Here is a 7,747-nt window from a genome sequence, read left to right as displayed (position 1 = left end):
CGCTAATGGAGAAGAAAACGGGGTCCCAGAGGAAACAGACAACATGGTAGCAAATTCTAAAAGGAAAATCAAACTAATAAAACTGTTGACGAGCTGATCCTTCTGTCCGTATCATGGGCTTTGCAATATTACACATTTCGTGAAAACTCAGAAATGACAACAAAATGTGGAGTTTGCTTCTGTGTTATAAACAACATGAGGACGATCTTCTTTTATTCTGGGACAATTCCCTAAGGTTTAGCAATTGTCTTAAAACTTCTCCTCCATCAGATTGCCTGACTCACGAATGAAACGCAGCCAATTAAAAATGTCTTCCTCTGCCTCCTCGGCGAGATCTCAACGGCTCAAGCATGTGTATTTTCTCGCCTCTGCTTTTAACAACCACGGCATTTCTCCCACCACCATGCACTTCTCCATTATTTGCAGAAAATGAGAGCAAATGAAAATCTATTGACAAAAATTATGAAACACTTGACTAAACCGTGGGTTTTTCTATGCTCCAAGTCCCAAAAAGGTGTTCTTTAAAATGAGCGTTTATTCAGGGTGCTTACTTGCTGTCATGGACAAGGTCTCGCACTGACTTCATTATTTATCTATCTATTTTTTGATGCGCAAAATGCAATTACATTTAATCATTTTCTCTCTCTGATTGGCATTAATAGAACGGTTCAGAGAAACAACAACGACAACAAAACAGCTGGCAGAGGTGGTGTCCCATCCCACTTTCAAAGAGATAATATACAAATATGCTTTACTTGCCTAGAGACTCTCGCTGGGGTAATTCAGCCACTGAGTTCCACTCAAACGGCCTGAGGATGGAAATATTGTACATTCCACATTCTCTGGGGAAGGAAGCCTAGGACAACGTATTTTTAATTTGTAAACCTTTTCCCAGAGCTATGTAAGAGATGCCATCATTGTCGATCGAACAATTAATAACACCAGGGATGAAATGAATTAACTAGACCAAATCCCCTTTAACCTGCACTGACTTTAAAAGCAATATGCTACCTTGGCCCTTCACTAGGAAGTCCCCCACGCTAGGGACTTCCAGGCTTGCTGAGGGGTAAGATACATGTGAAATGACTACCAGACAGCGCAACCTATTCCTCCACTGCAGTTCAGTTACCAGCCCCACTTACCACACACCCAGGAGACAAGCAAAAAACTTCAGTCATCCTTAGCTCTGCCCTCTCCCACATCCCCCCTTGCCTCATTCCCCAAGCCTCCCTGATTCTGACTCCTCCACGCCCACTCTTCGGTATGTGTATCAGTCGGCTACGGCTGCCATAACAGAGTACCATGGAATAGGTGGCTTAAACAACACAAATTGTTTTTTCACAGTTCTGGAGCCTAGAAATCTGAGATTAAGGTGTCAGCAGGGTTGCTGTCTTCTGAAGTCTCTCCTTGGCTGGTAGATGGCTGCCTTTTCCCTGTGTCTTCACATGGTCTTCCCTTTCTGTATGTGTGTGTGTTGTAATTACCTCTTCTTATAAGGACACAAGTCATCCTGGATTAGGGACCACCTGAATCACCTCGTTTTAACTTAATTATCTCTGTAATACCCTATCTCCAATTATAGTCACATTCTGAGATACCGGGGGTTAGGACTTGGGCATAGGAGTTTGGGGCTGTAGGGGGGCACAGTTCTGCCCATAACAATATGTCATATAAGGACTTTCACGAATTGGTCTTGGACTTAACCCATTCAACTTAGCTTTAGACAATCTCTTCCATACAAGCCCCAGCTACATTCAAAGACCTGAAGCTTTCCAAATACTACAAGTACCCTCACCCCATCATGCTTTTGTGAATGCTATTTTTTTGCCTGGAATGTCAGGAAGATGGAACCTCCTCCCAACTCCTTAGCCTGGTGAACCCCTAGTAATCAAGTCACAGGTCAAATGCCATCTCCTCTGCAAAATCTATTCCTGAACTACCTGAGCAGAATTAATCCACCTCTGTATTCTCATAGCCAGTACATAATTAACACAGCACTTATCTCATTGCATTAAATTTTTAAACTCCCATCTGCCTCCTTGTTAGAATGTGACACACTTGTATTCACAGTGCTCGAAAAATAGTAGGCACTTAATAAACATTTGTGGAGTGAGTGAAGAAGAGATTATTATATACTGGAGTGGAGGGGCTTGGAAATGAAAAAACAAAACAAAGAACCTTATTGTGGTTCAGCAGTGTCTGTGTTTCTCCTCTGCTTCCTGGGCACACTCTTCTACTGCATTTCCCAGGCTCCTTACCAGTGACCAGGACACAGGCTGAGTTGGCCAATGGAGGCCCAGCCCCCAAGACCCCCAGAAAAGTCTCCACTCTCTCTTTGCACATCTGTGGATACAGAAGGCCCAGTGGCACTGAGGCCCTAGGAAATGGTGGAGCCATTAATTGGGAAGGAGCGTGGGTCCCTGCATGGAAGAACACCTGCTAATTCTAAATGGACTGTGACAAGAAGGAGAAATAAGTCTGATGTTGTGTTAGGTCACCGAGATCTGGGGGATGTTTACTATCGTGTTAACTTCCTTGAATAACATGCACCTGAAATAGTGGATGTGCTGCATCCAAGAGAGCTGCTATCAGTGTCCATCCCGTTCATTTAAGTCGCAGGGAGCATCACCAGGATTTTGCCTACTATTTGTGAAATCAATTCAAATGTGTCCTCTCCAACGTTGACGATACAGGCATTTGGGAAAAGGAATGAAGTTACGGCATGGTGATACGAGTCACACGATTGGGCTTGCTTTGACTTTAAAACAAAACAGAAACAAAGCCCTGCTATTACCTCCAAGCTACTGCCTTCTCCCCTCTCCTTTCAGAGCCAAACTGTAAGACTAGGTCCCATTTATTCCTTAGCATCTCGGCATCTGGCTTCCGATCCCCCCATGCCGCCACACCGCCGCACTGTCTGAGCACAAACTCTCCGGTCTCTCCTCAGTTGCTCTTCTCAGCCCTGCCTTCACTCCTGACCACTGCTTTCTCTCTGAAATTAGTTCCTCTCCTTGAATTCTATGACTCCGTCTCCCGGCTGCCCTCATACCCAACCTCCTCCCCGCCCCCTCCCCTTCCTCTCCAGCTCCCTAGATCCATGTTCCATAAGGTCACATTCCTGCCCTTCTCCTCTCTCACTTTTTTTTTTTTGTTTGTATTGGTTTTCATCTTTGGTCTATTTTTAGAATTGATCTTCCCATTTGGGGAGGGCAACTCCCTTTTCATTTTCATCTCATTTTTCTAGGTGTCTCCTGTGACAATCTCATCCATCTGTGCAGGTGACTCCCATCCATGCCCTGGCCTCCTTCCAGCTGTCTTAACTGTTCCACTGGATAGCTTTAAGTACCTCAAACAGGCCCCAACTACCAAACTCACCACCCAGTCTCTCCACACTGTTTCCTTTACTTCTCAAAACAGCACCACCGCCCCCTCATTCACTGGGTTCAACACTGCAAAGCCATCTTTGACTCCTCCTCTGCCTCAGTCAGCAATGGGGCCTGCCCTTTCCTCCTGTGCCTTCACTACTGGTTGCCTAGACCACAACTAAAAGTTTACCTCTAACATTTTTTATCTGTCAGGGTCCAGTCAGAAAAACAGAAATCACACTAGTTCTGTTTTTTAAGAGAGAAAATAATAGAGGAAATTGGCTAAACAGGTGCTAAAATGTTTGAAAAAGTAACAAGGGACACACTGACTTAACACAGAGATACAAACTGCAGCAAGCAGCTACACCACCCCTGGGGCGGCGGAAACAAAGAGAAGAGATGTGGGTATCCTCATTTACATGCCTCAAGGAGAGCTCTCCGGGGGACTAGGAGTCAGACCTCTGAGGAGAGCGCCCTGCCTAACTGCTGGTGCTTCTAAGGGGCACCATGGAGCTGATCCAGGGAAAGAGCTGGACACTGATTCCAACTGTCATTGTCGGGGTGAAGGGCCATTGTTTGAAGAGCACTGAGGGGAACAGCTGGCAAGTAGGATGGAGTAAGTCCCTTCTCCCCTCCTGCTTCCAGTCTACTGGCAGAACTTAACGGAAAGTCGGCTGACAAGGAGACTGTAATTTTCGGAGTCCTAGCCCAGACACACACGCAGAGTAGAAGGGGAAGATGTGGCACATTTCCCTACCACTAGCTTCTCTCTCTCTAGTCAATTTTCCAAAGATTTCTGAATAGCCAGCATTTATTGAGCCCTTACTATGTGCCAATTGCAATTCTAAGCACTTTCAATGTATGAACTCATCTAATCCTCTTAACAGCACCTGGAGGTGTATACACCCCACAATATTACCCACAATACAAATAAGGAAACTGAGGCACTAGAAAGCTAACTCATGTGCCCAAAGAGATGAAAGTAGCTTATAACTGACATATCCAGGATGCATACCCAGGGTGCCTAGAATAAAACAGATTCCCAAACTTTTTTGTAACTTTCACACCTACATATACCCGAGGGAAAAGCCAAAATAGAATAACGGGAATGCAATTCCCAAAGTAAACGATTCTCAAACTGTAGCACATACATGTTAGAGCCATCTGGGGAACCTGACAAAAATTCAGACTCCAGGACTCTCTTCTCAGAGACTGATTTAAAAGGTCTCAGATGAGAGATTTGAATTTCAAACACATTATCCCTGGACACCACCCTCCGCACCCACCCCCCAGCCGCTGATTCTGATGTGAACGGTCTGTGGACCACCATTTGAGAACACGAACTTGGCAGGGGTTGGTGAGAAAATAAGAGAGGATATAACTTGAAAAAGTCCACTTGCCCCCAGATTGAGAATCAGCCTTCAACACAACTCTGATCACATCGTGTTCTGCTTAAAATTCCTCAATTCCACTAAACAGACTTATTCAGCAGATTCATGCAAATATTTATTGAACATGTACTATGCGTCAGACAGTATTTTAGGTGCTTGGGATACATCAGTGAACAGAACAAAGATCCCTCATGGACCTTATAATCTGACAGGATGGAGAGGGAGACAGTATGCAGTAGACAATAAATAAATCACACAGTATGTTAGAAGGTGGTAAGTGCTATGGGGGAAAAGGTAGCGTAGGGTAAAGAAGAGGAAAAGGGGAAGAAAAGGATGTTACGGGATTCCCTGGTGGCGCAGTGGTTGAGAGTCCGCCTGCCAATGCAGGGGACACGGGTTCGTGCCCTGGTCCGGGAGGATCCCACATGCCGCAGAGCAGCTGGGCCCGTGAGCCATGGCTGCTGAGCCTGCGCATCCGGAGCCTGTGCTCCGCAACGGGAGAGGCCCGCGTACCGCAAAAAAAAAAAAAAAAAAAAAAAGAAAAGGATGTTACAACTTTCAAAATGTGGATGAGGGTAGGCCTCATTGAGAAACCGACATTTTGAAGAAAGCTGTGAGGAAAGGCACTATGGATTTCTGGGGTTACAGCAGTCTAGGCAGAGAGAACAGGCAGGGAAAGGTCTGAGGCAGAAGCATGCCTGGGAGGTATGTGGGATCAGCAAGGCGAAAAGCAAGAGAAGCGGTCAGATCCTATAGGGTCCTGCGGGCTACTGTCAGGGCTTCGGCTCTTCCTCTGATGAAATGAAGAGCCAATGGAGGGTTCCTGAGCCCAGGAGTGACGTGATTCAATCTGCTTTGTACGAGGATCACCCCACTGCTTGTAACAGGGTGAGGGTAGAAGCAAGGAGACCAAACAAGAGGGCTACAGTAATCCAGGCAAGAAGTGCTGGTAACTCAGGACTACAGCAGCAATGGTGGCCAAAAGGATTCAATTCTGGATATATTTTGAAGATAGAGCCAGTAGGATTTCTCAAAGAAATGAATCTGTGGTATTATGAGAAAAAGTAAGTTATCAAGAAAAGATTCTAAGGTTTTGGCCTGAGTAATGGAAAGGATGGAGTTTCTGGTCAACTGATATCGGGAACACTGAGGGTAGGGAACAGGGCTGTTTATTTTTTATTCATTTACTTTAAAATGTATTGTATGTTTTATTTTTAATCGATTTTTAAAATCTATGTTTTATTTGTGCACATGGGGCTAGGGTAGAAATCAGAAGTTCAGTTTCAATTTGGACAAGTTAAATTTAATATGTCTATAGATGTTTAAGTGGGTATGTCAAGTACACAGTCTGGAGTTTGAGAAGGAAGTCCGAACTGGAGTTAACAACCTGGTGCGTTTGGGCACATAGATGGTATACGTCACTACACAATCCGATGAGATTATAAAGGAAGAGGAAGTGAGTTTAGATAAAGGGCAAGAAGATCAAGGAGTCGCCTCTGGGACATTCCACAATTAAATGGTAGGGGCAGAAAAACAGCAAAGGAGATGTTAGGCTCTCAAGAGCAACCAGCGAGAGGAGGAGGAAACTCAGGGGTGCTCTCCTGGAGGCCAGGTGAGGAAAGTATATTAAGGAAGCACCTGTCAGATGCTGCTGGTAGGTTCTGTACGATGGACTTGGAGCTGACACGCAATTTAGCAACACGGAAGACACCAGTGTGCTTGACAAGAGCAGTTTCCATGAGGTGCTGGAGGTGAAAGCCTGACTGCAGACGGGTTAGGAGGAGGATGGGAGAGAGGACTTGGAGATATTGACAAGGTTTTCAAGAACTTTTACCTACAAGAGTAAAGAAGTAGTTCCTTATTGCTCACTTTAATCTTACAGTTCCTTCCCTTAACATCGTTCAGTGCCCCTGGTGATCTAGCCCCTGTCCACCTTTCCAACTTATTAACCAAGCTCCCCACTTCCAACATCCTATAGACCCAGGCTGTCATTGTTCTGACTATACTTTAGACTTTCCCGTTGTCTTTACTCATAGAGTTCTCTCCATCTGAATGCCTTTCACTTCCAACTCCCTATTTCCAAACTCAGTATCACTGAAAACCCTTTCTAATGCCCTATCATCCATAAACACTTCCTTGATTACATCCACTGAGGCTCTCCCCAACCTCTAAACTCTAACCATATTTAATTTGCACCCCTCTTATAGCTTTTAGTACTTTCTACATTATACTATAGTTTCATGTATCTTAGCTTCCCCTCTAGACTGTAAATGCCATGATTAGTATGCCCAATTAAATGCTTTACGGCCTGCAACACCTAGCATGATGCTCCGTAAATATTTGTGGAATAATTTAAAAATGAATGAAATGTGCTTTCCATGTTACATATCAATTAGGTGTGCTGCAATGCAGTGGCTCTGGGAATTTGAATTTTAAACAAGTGAGCCCCAGGCCCCTGCCCTGTCCCTGTGACTCTGATCTAACTGGTCTATGGACCACAATTTGAGAATATTTACTTGGCGGGTGTTGGTGGGAAAGGAAGGGAGAGAGAAAAAGTCTTTCTGTCCCTTAAATGAGAATCAGTCTTCAAGCCACAATTCTGATCACATCATGTACTGCTTTAAAACCCTGCATTCATACAACAAATCCATTCAAATATTTATTGAACACATACGTGTCAGGTGGTATTCTAGGAGGCTGGGACCTCAGAGTGGGTAGCCCACTTGGTATCCATTTGACCTTGAAGAAAATACAAACTTCTTTAGGCTTTAGTTTCCTTATCTCAAAGCCTCTGTAGAAAAAAGGAGAACAGGTCTTTGAGGAACTGAAAGGTCTATGCCATTAGAGTACAAACTGTGGTCCAAAACAAGATGGTAAACAAAATAAGGCTCTATCATTCAGGGCCAGCTGGACATGATAAGAATTTTAGCTTTTACCCCAAGAGCAATGGGAACCTAAGGAAGGGTTTTCAGTGGGAAGGTGCCATGCATG

The sequence above is a fragment of the Neophocaena asiaeorientalis genome, unplaced genomic scaffold, assembly GCF_003031525.2.
Source record: "Neophocaena asiaeorientalis asiaeorientalis breed wild unplaced genomic scaffold, Neophocaena_asiaeorientalis_V1.1 scaffold230, whole genome shotgun sequence".
In the NCBI taxonomy this organism is placed as follows: Eukaryota; Metazoa; Chordata; class Mammalia; order Artiodactyla; family Phocoenidae; genus Neophocaena; species Neophocaena asiaeorientalis.
Note: the sequence above shows the minus strand (reverse complement) of the source record.